A 21,875-nucleotide genomic window follows, 5' to 3' on the forward strand; every position below is an offset into this window, starting at 1 on the left:
TTTACCAAGTGAGTGATTCATGAAGTGTACAACTATTGCATCTTTAGAAGCTGAGACACATCTTCATATTTCTAATGTTGACAAGCTTTGCCTATTTCATAGCCCAGATTTGTATTTACATTTTCTTCAGCACATAAAAAAACCCCTCGTGCTATTTACTGTAAAAAATGAATCAGGCGTCCTATTGTCAAAGACTAGACTGGCTTTCCCTAGAGGTTTTCTATTTATGGGCTCACTTCGCAACAATCCAGTGAAAAGCTTGAAGATTTTTTCCCACCTCACTTGGCCAGCTTCTCTCTCTTTCAGTAATTACCGAGCAACAGTTTAAACACACATTTAACTGCTCTATTACTGCAACTGGTGATGTCAGTGTAGCCCCAATAGGGCCCAGAATTATGATAAGATATTCAGGACCTTACACAGGGTTGAGGAAAACAATGCGACTGTTTTCACAGACTAACAAATTTATTGCCCACTCAGTGTCCCCACAGGAAACACCTTTCCAGAAAAATAAACGAGACTGAAAACATTACATACTAAACATGCTTAGTTAAGGACTTAAGAGAAGGGTAAGAATAGATATGGATGTAAGGGATTTTTTTTTAATTGTGCCAACTTGCTTCTTGTTTTAAACCCAGCAGAATAAAATGCCTGATTCTGTGCCCATGGCAAACAAAAATACCTTGGACCTCCCTGGGAGCAGGATTGCCCCCAACGTCTTTTATCCTTCCCAAGTAACCAACGTTTACTTTAAGGGACATGACCTCTGAGGAGCAGAAGAATGGGATATTTTTTAATGGCAGAAACTCAAATTTCCATTAAACCAGTAAGGTCAGGACGGTTTCTATCAAATAAATAGGGCAAGTTTTTCGGGTTTTTTTTTTACCTTTATTTTATTATTATTATTATTTTATTGCCAGAAGTTCTAGCTATGTTGAACTTGTGGTTTCTGAGACAGAAAGCCTGAGAAAGAGGGAAAGATTGTCAGCAAGTGAGGAGTTCTAATCAAGATCTCTCCCCTTCCCCTATTAGATTGTAGCTAAAGGGAGCAGGGGGAGGAAATCAGTGGTGATGCTAATTCTGCACATTGCCTGGCAAAAATTGCCATTATCTGTCCATTATGGGTCATTTATTTATGTGTTTGAGGTCCCCCTCCAACTTCCTTCTTCACTACATTCCAGTCTATTCCAGTAAAGACCTTCAATCTGAGTCCCTGGACATGGAGGCCAGGGTTGGGGGCAGGGAAAGGGAATATCTAATAAGCCAGCAGTTTTGCCAGCAGAAAAGCGAGGAGGAAAGCGGCACTGTTCCCCACTAGCACACAGGGACCCCCAGTTATTTCAAATACCATTATCCCGCTTTTATTCCCCCAATCTCCGTTTCTGCAGGCAAGGACCGACATAATTAGTGGATACTAGCTCGGCCCATTATCTACCCATCACTCCTAATCAATAAACCCTACCAGAGACAGACTCGCTCTCTCCCTTTTTTTTTTTTTTTTTTAAGTTAACTCCTAACGCTGCAGAATACTATCTGTTTATCAACAGTAAATCTACAACTGCTGTGAAAGCCCTCTGGGAGCGAGAGGGATTTACCACCGAACCACAACAAATTGCCTAAGAGATCTGGAGCACATCTGTGGCAAGTATCATAAACTCTCCTTCAACAGTGAATACCCATCCCCATTCGCTGCTGCTAACCGTCCTTAATCACTCCGTGCACAATGTAACGTTTCTCCCTGTACTGCCTCCCCCCGCGTCCATCCACCCTTCACCTGCCTTCCTTATTATCATTTTCCATGTTAATACACCATGTTGAGCTGCACGGTCAGGTTGCATAATAAAAATTAAATTGGATCCCTTCGATTTCCAATGGTCAAAGGGGGGGGGGGGGAATCGTTGTGCATCAAACTCCTGAGGCTGCCGTGCAACTTGCCGCTCTTCCACAGTTTGGGCAATCAAGCAGCACACCACCACACACTGCAGGGGCTTCCTTGGGAGATTTCTTTGCTAGTGAACATGTACAAACCCTGCAGACCCAGGCATGCAAGCATCTGCAACATCCTCCCGGGGCTTGAATTTTACTAGCCATAACATTGGATCTACCGTAACTTATCAGTTATACCCCCCGCCCCACCAAATCAGTTCGTATAATTCACCAAGATTGTATCCGAAGGGAAGAAAGCGAGGGGCATGATTTCTTTCCCAAGAAATAAGAATAAGAAAATATCAAAGGCACTCACTGTATTTCAGATTGCACAGAAGACTATCCAGATGGAAATCCGAGTGTTTAAGGGGGGGAAGGGGAAAAAAGGAGGTGGCAAACTATTTCATTGCAGCAGCGAAGCGAAAATTAAAAATAAGGAATTAAATTAAAAATAAAATATCCAACTTCAATTTTCGATCAATTTCAGGCCACACAGGCTCCAATCCAGCCCAACCTGCTGTTTTTTTCTCCCTCACCAGATTCTTCTTCTTTTCCACTCCCCCCGGCTTTTTTTTCCCCGTCGCTCTTAACTTTTCTGCTTAAAATGGTCGTACCTGTATCATTAAATTCCTGTCTTCTTGGGGGAGGTTTTTTTAAAAAACTAAACATTTAAAAAATCCCTCAGAGCAAGAATGGTCCTTCTCCTTTCTGAAACTTTTCATTCCATTGTGGATCCTTTTCCTAGTTTCCTTTCTTTGAGGGTTTTTCCCTTTCTGGCTCCTCTGTTCTCCATTGCCAACTTTTTTTTTCTTCTTCCTTTGGAGGGTAGAGAGGGGTTTCTTTATTTTAAACGACCCTCTATCTGAAGTAAGGCCGTTTGCTTTTAATGCATTTTTTGTTGTGACTGTTAAGATCCAGGTCTTTCCAGGCAATTTTCTTCTCCCCCCTTCTTTGCTGCACTATCAATTATCCAATACATGTGTTTCCACGTTAGATAGGGGGTTCCCATTCTTCTGTTTTCCCTATTTTCCTCCACGCACACCTTCACCAGAGTCTCCTCTTACATTTAGAATGTTAAAACAATAAACTTTTGGTCTCTCTCTCCCCCCTCTCCAAAGATCTGATTAGATTTCCAATCACAACCCAGTGCGCAATTGGATTTTTGATTTCAGAAAGAAGCCAGCTATTCACAGCATCATCACCATTCTCCTCTCTTCAAACTCCACGTTATCTCCTTTTGCCTTCACTCCAACTCCTCTGCATTTTCATCATCTCACATTAAATGGAAATGGGGTGGGGGAGAGTGGAGGAAAATTCAAGGTTCCCACCAGCTGTCAATAATAAATCCATCCCTTGTTTATTTTTTTTTTTACACACGTGGGGTGGGTATTTTTGACTCTCCCTCTTCTCTTTGCCCCCACTTCTCAAAATCTTCCTGACGTTAAAACTCCTCCGATGGGGCACAAAAGCTCCCTGGGGAGGCGTGATTTGTCCTCCTAACTCTGAATCTCACAAGCACGGGGCTCCCCTTCCTCTTCATTTCTGCTTCCTCTCCATCTTTTGTCCAGCAGGAATAAAGATCCAGCAGTATCGAGACGGATAAACTTCTTCTATTTCTTCTTGGGAGAGAGAGAGAAACACACACAGAGAGAGCCCTCCAATCTCTGCCTCCCTTTTCCTCCCCCTATCTATTGCAATTGCAGCTCTGATCTCATTGCCAAGATCAGGCTGGTATATTTCAGATCTACAAGTTGGTATCCCCTTCTGCACAGCAGTGGCTTAGGCTCCCATCTTCTTCCACATTCCAGTTACCTTCTCCCTTCCTCCCTCCTCTCCAAGATGACACATTCCCAGGAGCGCAGCCGCTTCTTTCATTCCTTATCCCAGAAATGCACAGCCCTTTGCACCGCAGAAACCTTTCCTCCCTGCCATCAGCTTCAGCTCGAACTCTCCCTACATATATTTATATGTGTGTATGTATATGTATTTACATATATCCAGTTCCAGTCAGCTGCTGCAGGGAATAGCTTTGCTCTCTCTCTCTCTCTCTCTCTCTCTCTCTCCCTCACCCCCCCCCCCCACCTTTGCAATGGCACCCCAGTATTTCCAAAGGTCCCAGGATCAGTCTTTCTTCCTACACTCGTCCCTTCTCCCGTCTTCAATTCTCTCTTCTCCCCCCCCCCCCGCCTCCTTTTCTCTGCTTGTGATCAGTAAAATACAATTACCCAATTACCTCCCATCATCCTAGCACTGATTGGTCAATTGCATTAACACTTGATGTCAAGGAAAAGGGTACAGGAGCTCTTGTGATAGGGCACTGCTGCCACCTGGCGGACAGTCTGGGAACAGGCTCACTGTTACCTCAAGAAACCTCCAAGTGAGGAAGGAGTAATTGAAAAACAAAGGCTCGTCTTGAGAAAAGGAATGTCAAAACTCATTTTCTTAAAAGCCCGCCTGATTGTGGCAGCTCAACTGTGCTCACAGGTACATGCCTAGCCACAGAAGGATAGGGAAAGTTAATGATTTTCTATAAAATCACTCCTTAGAAATCTGTTATATTTCATTTTACTCAGTAACTTTCTCTCACCTTTTGTGGCTAGGCATGTAATTGTGAACACGACGTCCATATATACCTTTACACATATACACGTTTACATTACACACACCCAAACACACATTAATACACATTTAAACCATTTATCTCCATAATTTGAAGAAACCCAAGTGTCACTCAGTACAAAACACCTGCACATTAATTAACAGACTGGAAGATCTTTAAAGTGCCTTCTGGTTTCAGGAGATTTGTGAGCAGTTAAGTGGCAGGATCACAATATAATGGCCATGTTTACACTACGAGCATTACAGCAGCAGAGCTACAGTGCCATAGATATGTTTCTGTAATCTCATAATTGGGTACGGCAAAATTCAATGTTTATTTTTCAGCATTTTAAAATTTTTTAACAATTTAAAGTTTCACAGTAGTGCAAAATGATATTCTTTAAGCATTTTTTTATTTTTATTTATTTAAATGTTCACAATTGAGGGAAATTATGGGAGATCTGACAATAATTATTTAATGCCTGTAGACATTGAGATTCAAAAGGTAAAAGCTTTATAACAATTACAACACAAGTGTCAACACCACATGTCAGAATATACAAAGGAAATAGCCTGAAAACAAACCCTAATAAGTTCACAAGCATTATTTTTCTTATTTTGCCTATCTTTATTTTTATTATTATTGATGGAAATATTTTTGTCAGTTTGTCAGTCAGTTTGTGTGTGTTTGGTGAAATCGACATTTACTGACATTTACAAATAGAAATTGAATCCTTCCAAGCCTACCCATAATGTAGACACAGACTATAGCAATGAAGGGTTTTCCCCCCCCATCTCTGTAGAAACTCCACCTCCCCGAGTGACAGTCACTAGGTTGACAGAAGCATTCTTCCATCAACCTAACTGTGACTACCCTGGGGAATAGATCAGCATAGCTACAGCGCTCAGGGGAGTGGATTTTTCACTCCCCTGAGTGCAGTAGCTACGCCAATCTAAGTTTTCAGTGCAGACCAGCCCAATTACTAGACTCACAGATTTTCTGGTGTAACTCCATTGGAATGAGGATTTTTCAGAAGTGAGGGAGAGGGAAGAGGGACTGGAATTGTAATGCAATGTTCCGTTCAAGTTTACAAACTAAGCCTGTGATCTTGAAAATGATCATGGATGTGTTTAATTTGATGTCAATTGAATTACTATTCACATGCTCACTGTTAAGCATGTTCATAAGTGTTTGCAGGATTGGGACCTAAACTCAGTGGAAGTTCTCACATGTGGAAAGTTATATGTGGAAATGTTTATAGGAGCAAGGCAAGCAAGCAGAGTATGGATGATACACTCTACTCCTGCATTTGTTGCTCTCATAATGAGAAAGAAAGAATGTATAGATCCAACTCCGCCACATGCACACCCCACCCCCCAAAAATGAGCCAAGCTCTTTGATGGTAATTATAGTGGATTCCATAAATCAAACAGTTGTTTCCAGTTATTTTTAGCATGAAATAACACAGCTACACCTTCACTCTGCTCTCCACAATAGTAACACACACACATACATATATATATATCAGGTATCCTTACTTAATCTAGCTCTTTGATATGATCTCGGCAAAAGTGAAAATGAGAAGAGAGAATGGAAGTGTCACGGTTACAAGTATGGGACTTGAACATGTAGCTATATAAATATTTATTTAATTGTAGAGTATATTTTCTGGTTAATTTCAGTTCAGTAACAAATTTACTGGATCAATAGCAAAGACCATGGAGCTCAGTCTTACTTCTAGTTGTAGTGACTCAGTGACAGAACTTGTGAAGTATCATTCACATTAGTGCAAATAAGGGAATCATCCTCTGGCTCTTAATCAATCATATATTTTAGGGCTTTTGATTTACTTTCATTGAAGTCAGTGGCAAATACACATTGACTTAAATGGGTAAAGGATCAGGACCTGGATCAATAACAAGCAACCCAAATTTGGTGGTTTTCCAGGCATGCTGCATTCTATTCAATAGGGTTTTGTGAAGGTAGCTGAGGGTATGCACCAGAAATGATGAAGGGATAGAAGGGAACATTTTTTGGTAGCTGTCTGTTCAAGTTCCTACCTATCCGTCTGTTTGACGCTACTGAACTTATGTTGTGATATTTATCAAGCATTAGGACTCCTAGAGCTTTGTATAAGCACTTTTATCTTTTTACTATTTTAATCTAAATAAATATCAAAACAAACATTTTTTTTCAGAAGTGCAAAAATATCACATCCCAATAAATGTTTCCATCAACCTTTTTTTAAATCACTTTTTACTACAGCAAAGTTACAACTAAATGTTAACATACTACATACTACACTACTCATTACTTATTCAAGATCAGGTTAATATTCAAAGAACCTGGCTAAAATTTTTGACTTTGTTATTAAAGGTGCCTTTAACAGTTGCCTACTAAAGCTAAGAGTCTGTGAACAAATCTGAAGTTTTTTGTTTGTTTTTTAAAATCAAATAAATGGTCTTTGTAAGTGGGGTGATGCTTAGCTGTTGCAGATCTAATCTGATTCTCAAATGCAATCTTCTGCAGTAGATACATCAGTTATTTGGACACAGACTAATATTCATTTACCCTTTCACCAGACATTAGCACTTTATGCAGCTTTGATGTCATTCCAAATGGCATTAAAACATGAATTGTTAAATGGTACTAGTATTTATATGAAATATATATAGAAATAATATATTAGCTAAAGTAGACATGATTTAGCTAAACAAATAGTATCAGGGCAGTAATATGCTGATAAAGTATGTGTAGGAACTGAAGAGAAACAGTCAAATGAAAGAGAGTCCCATTGAATTACATCACAAAGGAATACAAATAAATACTGAGAAATTTTATAAAGTGCTTTTATACAAATGAAAGAAATCTAAATGCTAAGACAGATGAAATTGAGTGCCTGGTATTCAATGATATTGATATAAGATGCACCACAGAAACTTGGTGGAATGATGATAATAAATGGGACACGGGAGTACCAGGGTATAAAATATATAGGAATGACAGAGTTGGTCATGCTGGTGTGGGAGTAGCACTGTATGTGAAAAAAAGCAATGTCAAATAGAGTAAAAATCTTAAATGAATGAAACAGTACCATAGAATCTTTATAGATAGAAATTCCATGCTTATATACCTTCAGATCTGATACTAATGACCATCGGACCAGAATGGTGATTGTGAAATGCTCAGGGAGATTAGAGAGATACAAAAACAGAAAACCCAACAATAATCTGGAATTTCAACTATCCCCATATTTACTAGGAACCAGGACCAGATGCAGAGATAAAATTTCTAGACACCATTAATGACTGCTTCTTGGAGCAGCTGGTCCTGGAACCCGCAAATGGAAAGGCAATCTTTGATTTAGTCGTAAGTGGAGCACAGGATCTGGTCCAAGAGGTAAATATAGCTGAACCACTATGTAATAGTGACCATAAAGTAATTAAATTTACCATCCTTACAGGGGGGAAATACCAAAGAAACCCAACATAGTAGCATTTAACTTCAAAAAGAGTAACTACACAAAAATGAGGAAGCTAGTTATATGGATATTAAAAGGAACAGTTTCAAGAGTGAAATGCCTGCAAGCTGCATGGATACTTTTTAAAAAACATCATAACAGAGGCTCAAACAGTATGTATATCCCAATAACAAAAACAGTAATACCACCAAAAAAACAAACAAAAAAAACAGCCATGGCTAAACAACAGCGTAAAAGAGGTGGTTAGAAGCAAAAAGGCATCCTTTCAAAATTTGAAGTCAAATTCTACTGAGGAAAATAGAAAGGAGCATAAACTCTGGCAAGTCAAATATAAAAGCATAATTAGGCAGGCCCAAAATGAATTTGAGGAGCAGCTAGCAAAAGACACAAAAAATAACAGCATTTTTCTAAAATACATTAGAAGCAGGAAGCCTGTCAAACAATCAGTGGAGCCATTGGGCAATCAAGGTGCTAAAAGAGCATTCAAAGAAGACAAGGCCATTGTGGAGAAAGCTAAATAAATTCTTTACATCGGTCTTCACTGCAGAGGATGTGAGGGAGATTCCCACACCTGAGCGATTCTTTTTAGTTGATGGATCTGAGGAACTATCCCAGACTGAAGTGCTTTGGGAAGAAATTGATAAATGAAACAGTAATAAGTCACCAGGACCAGATGGTATTCACACAAGAGTTTTGAAGGAACTCAAAGATGAATTTGCAGAAATACTACCTGTGGTATGTAACCCATCATTTAAACCAGCCTCTGTACCAGATTACTGGCAGACAGCTAATGTGACATCATTTTTTTTAAAAAGTCTCCAGACATGATTTTCTGGCAATTACAGGCCAGTATGCCTAACTTCAATATCAGGCAAATTGGTTGAAACAATAGTAAAGAACAGAATTATCAGACTTATGGATGAACATGATATGTTGGGGAATAGGCAGCATGGCTTTTGTAAAGGGAAAATTCACCATTAGAATTCTCAGAGGTTGTCAACAAACATGTGAACAAGGCTGATCCAGTGGATATAGTATTTGGGCTTTCAGAAAGGCTCTCCAAAGGCTTGTAAGCAAAGTAAGATGTCTTGGGATAAGAGGGAAGGTCCTCCCATGGATCAGTAATTGATTAAAAGATAGGAAACAAAGGATAGGAATACATGATCAGTTATCACAATGGAAAGAGGTAAATAGTGGGATTCATCCAAGGATCTGTACTAGGACCAGTGCTGTTCAACATATTCATAAATTATATGGGAAAAGGGGTAAACAGTGAGGTAGCAAATTTTGCAGATGATACAAAATTACTCAAGATTGTTAAATCCAAAGTTTGTCAAGATTTACAAAGCGATCTTACAAAACTGGGTAAGTGGGCAACAAAATGACAGATGAAATTCAATGTTGATACATGCAAAGTAATGCATGCTGGAAAACAATTCCAACTATACATACAAAATGATGGGGTCTAAATTAGCTGTTACAGCTCAAGAAAGAGATCTTGCAGTTATTGTGGATAGTTCTCTGAAACCATCTGCTCAAATGGCAGAGGCACTCAAAAAAGATGACAGAATGTTAGGAACTATTAGGAAAGGGATAGATAAACGACTGTAAATATCATGATGCGACTCTATAAATCTACAGTATACCCTCACCTTGAATACTGAGTGCAGTTCTGGCCACCCCATCTCAAAAAAAGATATAATAGAATGGGAAAAAGTACAGAGAGGGGCAACAAAATTTATTAGGAGTATGGAGAGATTAAATACAAGGAGAGATTTAAAAGACTGGAAAAGAGCTGGAAAAGACCTGGAAAAGTTCAGACTGAAAAAGAGATGAATGAGGGGAGGATATGACAGAGGTCTATAAAATCATGAATGTTGTGGAGAAAGTCAATAAGTGAGTAAGTGTTATTTACCTATTTGCATAATACAAAAACCAGGAGTCATGCAATGAAATGAAAAGGCAGCAGGTTTAAAACAAATATACAGAAGTAATTTTTCATACAACACACAGTCAACCTGTGGAACTCGTTGCCTGGGGATGTTGAGAAAGGCAAAAAATAACTGAATCAAAAAAAGAATTAGATTAATTTATGGAGGGTAGGTCCATCAATGGCCATTAGTCAAGATGGTCTGGGATGCAACACCATGCTTTCGGTGTCTTGAAACCTCTGACTTCTAGAAGCTAGGACTGGATGACAGAGGATGGATCACTTAATAAATTTCCCTGTTCTGGGGACTCTCTCCGAGACATCTGGCACCGGCTATTTTCACAAGACAGGATACTGGGCTTGATGGACAATTGGTCTGACCCACTATAGCCATTCTCATGTAGACTAAAACTATGGTTTCCTCTTTTAAAATTTCTATTTTTAATATGTTAACTATAGTTTATCAACAAATAAAACAAAGACAATAAAATGACTAGTCACTCACAACATAACCTCAAAGCAATCTGGAATTAAATTGTCGGGTTTCCAGGCTTGTTAGTCAGCTAGGTGCCAAATATCTTTAAAACATATTTTTAAAAACTATCAGCACATTTAATCATTCACCAATGTATATATCCATCAGGCAAGTAAATGATTACAAGTTGGTCAAATTTGGTTGGGTGAAATATTTTTTTCCCCCGACACTTTATACTAATTGTTTTCTCAAGTTTGTTTTATGCTGTTTTTGAGTCTTCAATCTTTCTCTTTGCATGGAACTTTCAGGAGCCAACAACTCCCTGCAGATCAATTTGCAAAATCCACTTCTACAATAGCTCTACATTTCACATGGAAGTACCTTGGGAGATACCTTGGATCATGTGGAAGGAATAGAATAACACCTAGCCATCCATCCACACACTTACAAAGCACAAATACTGACACAGACAAAGCCAAGTGGGGAAGGAAGTAGCTAGGGATATGTGTACTCTGGTTTCATCTTTACCTGGTCATTCACCTTTGCTCCTTTTAGGTGGAAGGAAGGTCTGAAGGAGGGTAGCAGCTGTCTGAATGATGAAGGCGCACACTGTGGCCTAAATGGATGCTTTGGCGATGCAGCCCCTGGACAACTAGCAGTTCTGGCTGCTTATAGGGATCCACAGACCCCTCCTGCAACAGTGCAGCTAAAGTCCATTATCCTGCGGCTGGTGATGCACATGGACAAAGGCCGCAATCAGAGTCTCAATGACTTCCAGTTCCATTTAAGGACCAAGAGGATTATGGACCAAGAGGCTGATTAGTGAAGATAACTAGTAACATTCTGACAAATGGACTAAAACAACTCACATTTGTTTCTCATCAACTGAACAGATCTCCCCGATCCTAGGTAAGGGAGAATATCAATGCTTACTGGCATGTGCAGCAAATGTTGATGTGACTGGCAACATAACAGCAGGTTGCAATAACACAATTGTTCCTTATTGGCAGGAAATTGGGGCTAAAGAATTGAACTTCTATGTCGGAGTGGCATTGAGAATGGTTAAAGGTAAAAGACTGGATACTCAAAGTCGTCAATCATTTGGTGGAAGAGAAATATCTTTAGTCCCTGGGAAAGCAAATATTCTAATATAATGCAGACCTGCGGATAAAGAGGGTGAGATAGACATCAACTGCACAGTCAGAAAAGCCTGAAGAGGGGGAAAGAAATAGTGTAAATACTGGCAAAGTATAGGGAGAGGAGTGAAAAAGGAAAATTAAACAATGTTGCTAATAAAAAGGACAGTGAGAGGCAGTTTCAGAGCTATCTATCTGCTCTGATACAATTACATTTCACCTTCCTTGTATATAGTCACAAAAGCAACTCTGGAAAATAATCCTCCTTCCTTATAAAACATTGCTGACAAGAAGTTATTTGTGCATGGAAACATCACTGTCATTTTGGTTCTTTTCAGTCTGATACTTTTAATAAGAAAGAAAACTGCCTGAATCTGATCCAAAATCTGTTCAAGTCAGTGGGAAACTTTTCATTGTCTTCAATGGGCTTCGCATTAGACCCTTTCTATTCTAATTAACTTAACAGCTTGTCTCAGGAACTAAGGGATGGTGAGAATCCAACAGTATATTTTAGGGAGATTGTGATACAGTAAGAAAATCAAAGCTTGACTTTGATCTGACTCACACTAATGTTACACATATACAATTCCACTGATTATCACTGGTTTACTCCAGCGTGAGTAATACCAAATTCAGCTCCAAAGCCTTCAACATTAGGAGTTCAGAGATACTGTTTTGCATATATAAGGATCCCCCAGCTCATATGAGATTTAATCTCATCCTATTCACAGTTCCCAAATGTGAAATTAGGTTTCACAGCTATACAGTTGTTGGAACACAGGGGTGGGTTAGGAGAAGTCAAACACAAGTCACTGGGCTTAATACAGGAATAACAGAGTGAAATTTAATGGCCTGAAATACTCAGGAGGTCAGACTAAATGGTCTGTTGGTCTCCTCTGTCCTTAAACGCTATTAAGCTATGAATCCATAGAATATTTGCTTGGAAGGAAAATACCAGATGCTGCATCTTCCATTTGTAAATATCTTCCTTGTAAACTTGATTCCACTTCACACAGTGAAATTCTCAGAATGTTTTTTTGAATCTTGTGTTGCTAATCCAACTGGACAGCTGCAGACACAAATATCACAATCTGCAGTTAAAAATGTCTGGGTTTTAATGTGCACTATTCTTCAATGGGACACAAATTGCTGCATAGAAAGATCAGCTGATCTGTGAAAAGGAATTCAGTGGCATCCAAGCTTCTTTGAAACAGAGGCCTAACATTTAGTGACTGAAAGTTTTGTGAAAGAAAGTAAAAAGCCCTCTACTCTTGGGGCAAAGTTCTCCTTTCTAATCTGCAGTGAGGTTCTCTTTTTCACCTGAGAGGACTGCACATAGAATGAGAACAGAATGAGCAACAAAGATGAGCACTGTAGATCTGTGAGGAGAAATATGTCCTTAATATTTAAGTGAAGAAAAACTGCATTAATGAAAGGGTATAAACAGACAAAGTTATAAGAAATACAGAGAGTCAATTTGTTTCTAAGCATCTCTTTGGGCTGTAATATTACCAAATTGGCAGGTCTAGTGTCCAGGATTTTACTAAAATAAATTTAGGTCCCTATGAATTTAAGGCATAAGAGCTCAACCCTGAAAGGGTGCTAAACACCTTCAAGCCCTATTGTCTTTAATGGGATTTGAAGTTGCTCAGACATTTAAAGGGTCAGGTCTGTAAAACTTTATGGTATGAATATAATCAGAAAATTGGCGTGTAAAAATGTCTTCTTAATACTCAATGAATGAAATTCTGGCTCTATGGAAATCGACGGCAAAACTCCCACTGACTTCAATGAGGCCAGAATTTCATCCAAAATATCTACCTCTCATGTGACTTTGAGTTGTGTCCGATCTCCGTAGGTTCTTTCTCTGTGTTGAAATCTTTGTTCAGAATATTCTCTTTTAATAACTTCTGCTCCAACTTTACTGCTACAGTTATCACAGCGGACAAAGGCTATGTCGTAAATGAAAAAAAACAAAGGTGATTCAGAGTCAGTCCTTTACTCACCTCGACTAGTTAGGCATAAGCAGGATAGCTGTCCCTCGCAACAACATGAGGTGCTGAAAGAGCGGGGCAAAGCAGTATGTACTAAATTGGACAGGCATTAGGTACAAATTACACAAATGACATCTTGGGGCTCTGGTCCTTTACTAAATTCATATCACAAATTGGTTTAATTAGCCCCTACAGCAATGAGAGTAGATACAGAAGAAATACATAGGTTGATTCCCACCACCATGGCAATCTGGGGCTCTCCAAATTGTAAAGTCATTCCAAAAGTCAAAGGCGTAGTGGCAGACAAAATGTGCCTTCACAGTGGTAGTCATAGCAAACAACGAGAACTGTGTACATGCACACACGCACCCTGAAGAAAAAAAATTAAGAACAAAAGGTTTTTCCATTTCATTCTGAATTTTTGAAAATGGCCACGTTTTGCAAATTTCCTATAATATGTCATTTTTGGACAATTTTCTGAGTGAACATTGATGAATTCGCTCTCATATTCAGGGTCAGCTCTAGCAATTTTGCTGCCCCAAGCAGCCGCCACCGAATTGCTGCCGCCACAGCAGCGGTGGAGCGGCCGCCGAATTGCCGCCATGGTGGGGAAAGTGGCTGAGCTGCCACTGAATTGCTGCCACAGGACACAGACTGCCACCCCATTCTAATTGCCGCCCCAAGCACCTGCTTGGAAAGCTGGTGACTGGAGCCAGCCCTGCTCATAAATGACCCTATTTTCCACATAAATCCACAGAAGTTCTGATTCACGAAATGGCTTGTAACCAAATGCCAAATGTTTTCATTCAAAATTTCCCACTTCCAAGTTTTGACACTTCTGCAGCCTCAAGTCCAAATCCTTCAGTATGACGCACACAGCAGTGGACTCCTACACCAAGATGGAGCCCCACTGAGGTCAGAATCTGATTTCATTTACACAGGTGTAAGTGAGGAGTAACTTCTTTGAGTACAGTGAAGTCACTCCAGATTTCTTTTGGTGTACATGGGAATATATTTTGGCCCTTAATGGTTCATGCACCATCCTCTACATATATATAGCTGCTTTTGTAAATGTCAGTAGAGTGAGAAGGAAGAATAGCTCTCTGTTGCTACTAAATTGCATTCATAAGATTGCAAACCCTAAGACAAGAAGACATGGACATGAATGATAGAGTACTTTAGGAATTATCGCTTTTACTTAAAAAGTGACAGCAATTTTTCCCCTATGTTTTTAAAGTTGCAAGAATATGACGCATTGATATCGAAGGGGATGTTTCAGACATCTTAATTTTTTCTCCTAAGAAGTTATTGTGACTGGAAAATACAATTCTTATTTACTTGAGAATCGAATCTTAACTGTATGTGCCTAAAAATACTCATGAGAAGACAACCAAGCAGCCATGTTGCTCTGCAGTGCCAAGCAGGAGATATATAGGTCTAAGTTCTGCTGTCTTGTTTCCTTGCTCAGCACAGGTTCAGAATGATGTGTTCTGAGGAGGAAAAGGGCCTCATAGAATCATAGAATATCAGGGTTGGAAGGGACCCCAGAAGGTCATCTAGTCCAACCCCCTGCTTAAAGCAGGACCAATTCCCAGTTAAATCATCCCAGCCAGGGCTTTGTCAAGCCTGACCTTAAAAACCTCTAAGGAAGGAGATTCTACCACCTCCCTAGGTAACTCATTCCAGTGTTTCACCACCCTCTTAGTGAAAAAGTTTTTCCTAATATCCAATCTAAACCTCCCCCACTGCAACTTGAGACCATTACTCCTCGTTCTGTCATCTGCTACCATTGAGAACAGTCTAGAGCCATCCTCTTTGGAACCCCCTTTCAGGTAGTTGAAAGCAGCTATCAAATCCCCCCTCATTCTTCTCTTCTGCAGGCTAAACATTGTTTAACAGAGAACTCTGAGCCAAGGATGAAGGAACAATAGCTGGTTCCAAAGTCCCCATCATCCAGAGGGATAATGCTTTGCAGGCATCAATGCAAGCCCTCGAAGAAAGGTATAAAGTGAGGAAACAGGAATGGTCTGTATCTGAATAACTTGCCAGAGATAGAGAAGATCCCTGCCAAGAGGAAAAATGTTCATGGCATAAGTATATAATAACTATGTCTTACACATCTGCTCTAGGTGAAGTTTCCTGTATTCTTTTCAAGTACTCACAGCTGAAAGTTGTTAGACTTCACAGTAGTTTAGGAGATACTTTCATTTTAAGCCTCTATTCTCAAGTGCTATAACTTTCTAAATAAATTAACCTCTGGATTGAAATTTTATCAACATGTTCTAAGCCCAAAATATGATCATAATTTTTGGAGATCAGACAAAATTCTATCTGGCCTTTTTTTGAGATTTCTCAACATAAAATAAGTGGTATTTTCCCAACACTTAAGACATTTTCAGAGACTTTTTTTCTGTCTATATAAATTAAAGAAGGCTCCTCTTTAAAATTGTCATACCCCCTAGTATATACTTCATCCTCAACAAGCAAAAGTGCCTTTGGCATGTGAGACGAAACTTTGTTTAGACATGTTCAAGTTTTAAGATTTGAAAATAGTGTTTTTATGCTTGGAAAGATTATATTTTTAATGATAAATGTTGGTAAATATCCATTTCACTGTACACACAAAAGCTGATAAAAATATTTCCATCAATAATAATCAACATTTACAGATTAAGAAAAAAAAATGCCTGGAAACATATTTGTGTCAAAATCTAGTGATTTAGACTTTTGAATTAGGCTTGTTACAAATGGACTAGCAAATGAATTGCAAAAACATGTCTGACTCGTTGATTTAAGGATAAATAATTTGTATATTTTGACATGTGATGTTGACAATTTGTCCTTTCACTTTTTGAATTTCAATATTGACTGTCATTAAATAACTATCTGACTTAATTATTTATTTAAATAAATACAAAATGCTAAAACTCCATAATTTTACACAACTCTGAACATTTATTTTAAATGCTTAAAACTAAATATCAATATTATCTGTAAAAAGTTATAAAAATAATCAAATTCTGTCAAGCCTAAGTGTAATGTTCATGCACTGTACACTATTTTCTAATAGCCAATTCTTGAGGCAGTGTGGTCGAGTGAATAGGACACTAGACTGGATTTTTCACACCCTCAAGACACATAGCAATGCTGATGTAAATTCCCAGAACAGACCAACCCTTGATTTTGTTAAATGCTTTGAGATCTGTGTATGCTATATAACATGCCTGTACTTTAACAGGTGTTTGCCTGAGTAATCGCCAATTAAAAACTGAGTACAGGTCTTAGGATTTAGCCCACAATGAAGAGAGATGTGAGGCTCTGCATATATGCACACAAATGTATTAAAATATAGTTAAAAGAACAGCCTTAACCTTGAATAGGGAGCTGTGAATAGCCAGCTCCCTATTCTTTCACTTTCCTATTCTTTCACTCTTATTAAAATTGTGCTTTGTACCAAATTTTCACAATGCATTATTTTATTTTCTCTAGCTTCCTTTCTTCAAATATATGCAGCATGGTTTTCTAGTGTTCAGAAATCAAATTAGCCTTACGGTGTTGAAATATACTCCTGGAACTACTATCTATTTAAATCATCTGGGCTTCACAGAGGTTACAGGAAGGTTCCTGAGTCATATTACTAGCTGTATTTTAGATAGACAGACAGATGGATAGATTATATATATCTATTATATATATATATATAAAGTGATATATAGCTGCTCATGATATGCCAGAATATTGGATTGTTATCCGAGCAATATACATCTTGATTTTCTTTAGCATGTGCAATACAAACACACTGAGGATTATATAGGGAAAAATATGAACATATACTCTGGAATGAGCAAGGGGAATATTCTTGATATAAGCGTATATATATAGATACTACTAAGACAGGGTTCTCTAAAAAGGTATAATAGGAACTGGCTGTTGTGAACTGTTCTCATTCTATTCTGTTTGTCCATTAGGTCTCAGGATAATAAGATGGGAAGTCTCTTCAGTCCAGGTTTGTGAAAATGATAAGAATATATAGGGTTTTAATGTATTAGGTCATTATTTTTAATACATAGATCTTTCTGGTTCTTTCCTCCCTGTCTCCATCTTTCCTTCTCACTTTGCCTGGTGCAACATAACATACAGTCCTACCTTAACAAATCTGATCTGATCTTCAAGATCTAGGGAAGAGCTGCTTTGTAAGAGGATGATTTCTGGAGATGAAGAGGGCATCAACACCTGCAAGGAAAGACACACAGATATTACAAGTTTGCACATGTTGGTTACACAACAATGCAGGAAAGTGCAGTCTATGATATGAGAAAGTCTGGGCTTGGTCCATATAAGTAGGAATTTGGGCATCTCTCACTACCTGCAGGAATTGTTTTTTCTTTGTCATTTTCTGTAATAATCCTCTTCCTTCTCCACTAGTTTATGCTGGAATTGAGTTTCCTCACTATTACATATGGCTTCCACTTCATTGCTTCAGTAGTGTGGAATTCCTTTTACAATGCTGATAAACTTAGCTGCCATGTAGTAGATTAGAATGCATTGGCAAATACCATACATTACAACACTGACAGTCTTTTGACAGTAGATAGGAATGCTACTGTAAGGGGAAGCAATCTTTTGCTTCTCAGGAAACTAAACACCTTGGCCAAAATGCATGTAGTAGATTAGAATGCATTGGCAAATACCATACATTACAACACTGACAGTCTTTTGACAGTAGATAGGAATGCTACTGTAAGAGGAAGCAATCTTTTGCTTCTCAGGAAACTAAACACCTTGGCCAAAATTTTCAAAAGTGACTAGTGATTTTGGGTGCCTCCAATTTTAGGGGGCCAATTTGAGACATTTTAAAGGGGCCTGATTTCCAGAAACTCTGCACTTTCTGAAAATAAGGCCCATTTAAAGTCTTAAGTTGGCATCCAAAACCACTCATCACTTTTGAAAACCTTTTCTGAGAATTCTAGAGGAACTTATATCATCGCTAGCATTTGGCCAAGAAGCAGGAGCTATACAAATATATATATAAACTCTATCAGAAGTTCTATACTGCTTCAAGAGGTGTATGGTATTGCAAACAGGAAGTGTTGCAGATTGGAATAGGTCTCCTCTTTCCATGAGTCTGCACAATAGAAATAACTCTGGACTGCAATGTTCATGTCTCATTCCAGGTCAGAACTTTCCAAAATTTCAGGTGAATTTGAATCCAATCTTCTCTTCAACTCATTGTAGAGATAATAGCTACACTCAAAGATAAGATCCAGTGTGACCTTTCCCAAAGCCTAGGATGTAGAACTGGTTGAAAAATCTCCATCAGAATATCTTTTTACGGGAAAATGCAATTTCATTAAAATCAAAACTTTCTAGAGCAGTTGTTGGCAACATTCGGCCTATCAAGGTAATCTGCTGATGGGCCGCAAGATAGTTTGTTTACATCGACTGTCTGCAGGCACGGTCACCTGTAGCTCCCAGTGGCTGCAGTTCGCCATTCCCGGCCAATGGGAGCTGTGGGAAGTGGTGGCCAGCACGCGGTGACCGGCACGTGGGTGACAGTGCCTGAGGACGGTCAATGTAAACAAACTGTCTCGCAGCCCGGCAGCGGATTACCCTGATGGGCCGAGTGCGGACAACGGGCTGCAGGTTTCCCACCGTTGTTCTAGAGGAACATGTGAACTTTAATGAATCTTTGTTTAAAAAAAAATGAAGAAAACCATTTCGGTAAGATTGAAACATCCCATTTCAACAATTTCAGAACAGAATGTTTTGATTTTCATTTTGAAATCATGCTCTCTCCAAATTTATTTCCAATTTGGAATGAAAACAAATTTAGAAATTGCAGTATTTCTGGTGAACGGAGATTCCAGTTCCCTGCACAGCTTTAAAGCCAAGATTTGGTTTGGTTCTTTCTTTATTGTGTATTATTTATTTGTTTGTATATATGTATTGTGTATATGTGCACGACTATCTCCGGAATGCTTGCCTTAAACATTTGCATCATTTTATGTAACCTTTATTTACAAGATATGTTAGGAGCAATACAATTGCATGTGGAGATCTATTTTTATAAAAGAACATTCCAAACATCTGGTATTCTTTAAAAAAAAAAAAATCCATTCCCTTAAGCAATTTTTGACTTGCCATAATCACCGAACACAGATCTTTAAAAAAAATATTTGAGCAATAATGAAAAGACTAGAGCCACCGTAGTTGTGGGCCAGGCCTTGAACCTATCACTGCAATCTTCTCTTCCAATCCCTAGACATATATAGATCCTACAAACATATATGCACATAATTTTATGAAACAGGTGGCCCTTTTGAAATTCAAGGCTATACTGAGCAACATTTTAAATGGGGTTTCTTTTTTGGCTAATAAAGTCCAAAGATTTGTTTCTTTCAAATCTGAGATATATCAGATATGAAACTCACCTATTACCTCCGTTAACTTTATTCTGTAAATGAAGCCTTTGGACCAGATCTATAAAGGTATGCAGGTGCCTACATGTGCAGATCAGCACTCAGATTTACAAAAGTGCCTAACTGAATTAGGCACTTAATTCTCTTTGACTTTACGTAGGTGAATCTTGGAGACACCCTCAAACAAGAATGATTTTGTTTTGTTAATATATCCACAGAAAGTAGAATATATGCTGAGTGCTTAAGCTTTTGGGGCTTTCCCAAGCCTACCCTGGGGTTTCTGAAAGATAATCAGTATCTTTCAAGTCATCTTAATGATATCAGGACAATGGTGGTTCTTTCCTCTCCCCCTGCCCCAGCTTCTTTCTTGTCATTTGAAGGTGTTAAGCTTATTTCCTTTGAGCAGAAGATAATTAGCCTGTTATCAGCATGCAGTATGAGCTGGGAGGCTGTGCACAGAGGGATTATTCTTCAGTAGTTAAACTTTCTGGTCAGCAAAATAATTCAGTATGGGAGGAATGTGCAGCGGGATTGTGCCTTTGACAATGCACTAGAAGATTCAAATTTACTTGGAAGCACATGCAGCTATTTTGGGATGGAGAAAACATAAGATTTTAAGCACTCTCCCTCTCCATTTTAATAAAATCTTTAAACACCTGTTTCATTATGCATCCTAAGTGCAATGAACTCACAACCACTCTGCTTGTTCTGGATTGTTTGTTCTGTACTGTACCCACCCATACCTTTGGGGTCCTGATTCTGAAAAGCACTGCTGAGCACCCTCAATTTCCACTGTTATAGGATAGTTACCTTGTAACTCATGGGATGAGGCCTGTGGATTGTAAGTGATATGGGACAGGGATTCCATGTTTTGGTTGAATGTAAATATATGTTGGCCCTTTGTCTCACAACAGTGTGGGAGTAGAGGAGTCTGTTAGACACAGAAGTAGGAGTGAGAGTGAAAGTCTGATGAGATGCAGCTATGACACATTATTATTCATTGTGTGAGGGTTACTCAGAGCAACTGTCATAAAGCACAGTGCAGAGCACACAAACAATGAGAAGCCTTGAAAGTGAAGGCAGGCCTCTTGGTTGGAAATGCTTCTGTCAGCCTCCAGGCCCTGGATTCACTGTTGTGTTTGTGTAAAGCATCTGGTAATATGAGTCAGGGTACTAACAGCCACTGAAATAAATACATAAATTATTAATCAAGATTGGCCTGCGAAGGCTTCATGAATTGAAAAAGGGTCACAATTCAACAAGTTTAGAATTCACTGACTACTATTCTACCAGGTCTAGAATTTATAGAATTAATAGAAACTGAACAACTAGCACTTTAAGAGAGTGACCACGACAGTTAGTAAGGGAATCAGCCCAAAGCTGGAGACTGAGTGAGGAAAACAGTTGACAACTTTCACGTGGTAAATAAGCACCCCAACTTTCACAAGAAGCCAAAAATCAAGCTAATCCTATTTCAAAACAAGGCCAAAACAAGCCCATCCCTAAGAACTCCAAACACTCTATGTGACTAGATTCCCCCGGCATGCAGTCTGGGACTGTGGTGGGCCCACTGTGCACCCCGGATTCTCTCCCTCCCTTGCCCCTGCTTTTCCCTTCCCCGCCCCTGATTTCTGGGAGCCAATCAAAAAAAAAAAAGAAGCAACAAGCTACAAGCCAAAAACAAGCAACTCACAAGCCAATTAAGCCAAAAACAAGCTCAATTTCTGTGTTTTTTCCATGGGTTTGGCATGTCTGGTGAGGAGGTTAATGAGAGGGGACCTCAGAGGGAAAAATCAAAGACATGAATATGGAAATTTAAATCTCTCAGGATGCATATATAGGATTAGGATGAGAGACATAAAGAGAGCCAGCCATCACAGTCAGAATTTTTAAAAAAATAGAAAAGAGGTAGTAG

The 21,875-nt window shown here is 38.9% G+C and overlaps 1 protein-coding gene across 12 annotated transcripts in view; it reads right to left on the reverse strand.

The window, feature by feature from the left end:
- Positions 1 to 21,875, reverse strand: part of LRRC4C (leucine rich repeat containing 4C) — an 846,136-nt gene that overhangs the window by 141,600 nt on the left and 682,661 nt on the right. For 10 of the 12 annotated variants that reach the window (XM_073348033.1, XM_073348026.1, XM_073348031.1 and 7 more), the window contains one exon: positions 17,688 to 17,774. The exons of 1 other annotated variant lie outside the window; for it this stretch is intronic. The gene's annotated coding sequence lies outside the window, so the exon portion shown is untranslated. Of the gene's footprint in view, positions 1 to 2,242; positions 3,928 to 17,687; positions 17,775 to 21,875 lie in introns of those variants that run through there. One more of the 12 variants, XM_073348037.1, reaches the window with a different exon arrangement.

The sequence above is a fragment of the Lepidochelys kempii genome, chromosome 6 (genome assembly GCF_965140265.1).
Source record: "Lepidochelys kempii isolate rLepKem1 chromosome 6, rLepKem1.hap2, whole genome shotgun sequence".
NCBI lineage: Eukaryota > Metazoa > Chordata > Testudines > Cheloniidae > Lepidochelys > Lepidochelys kempii.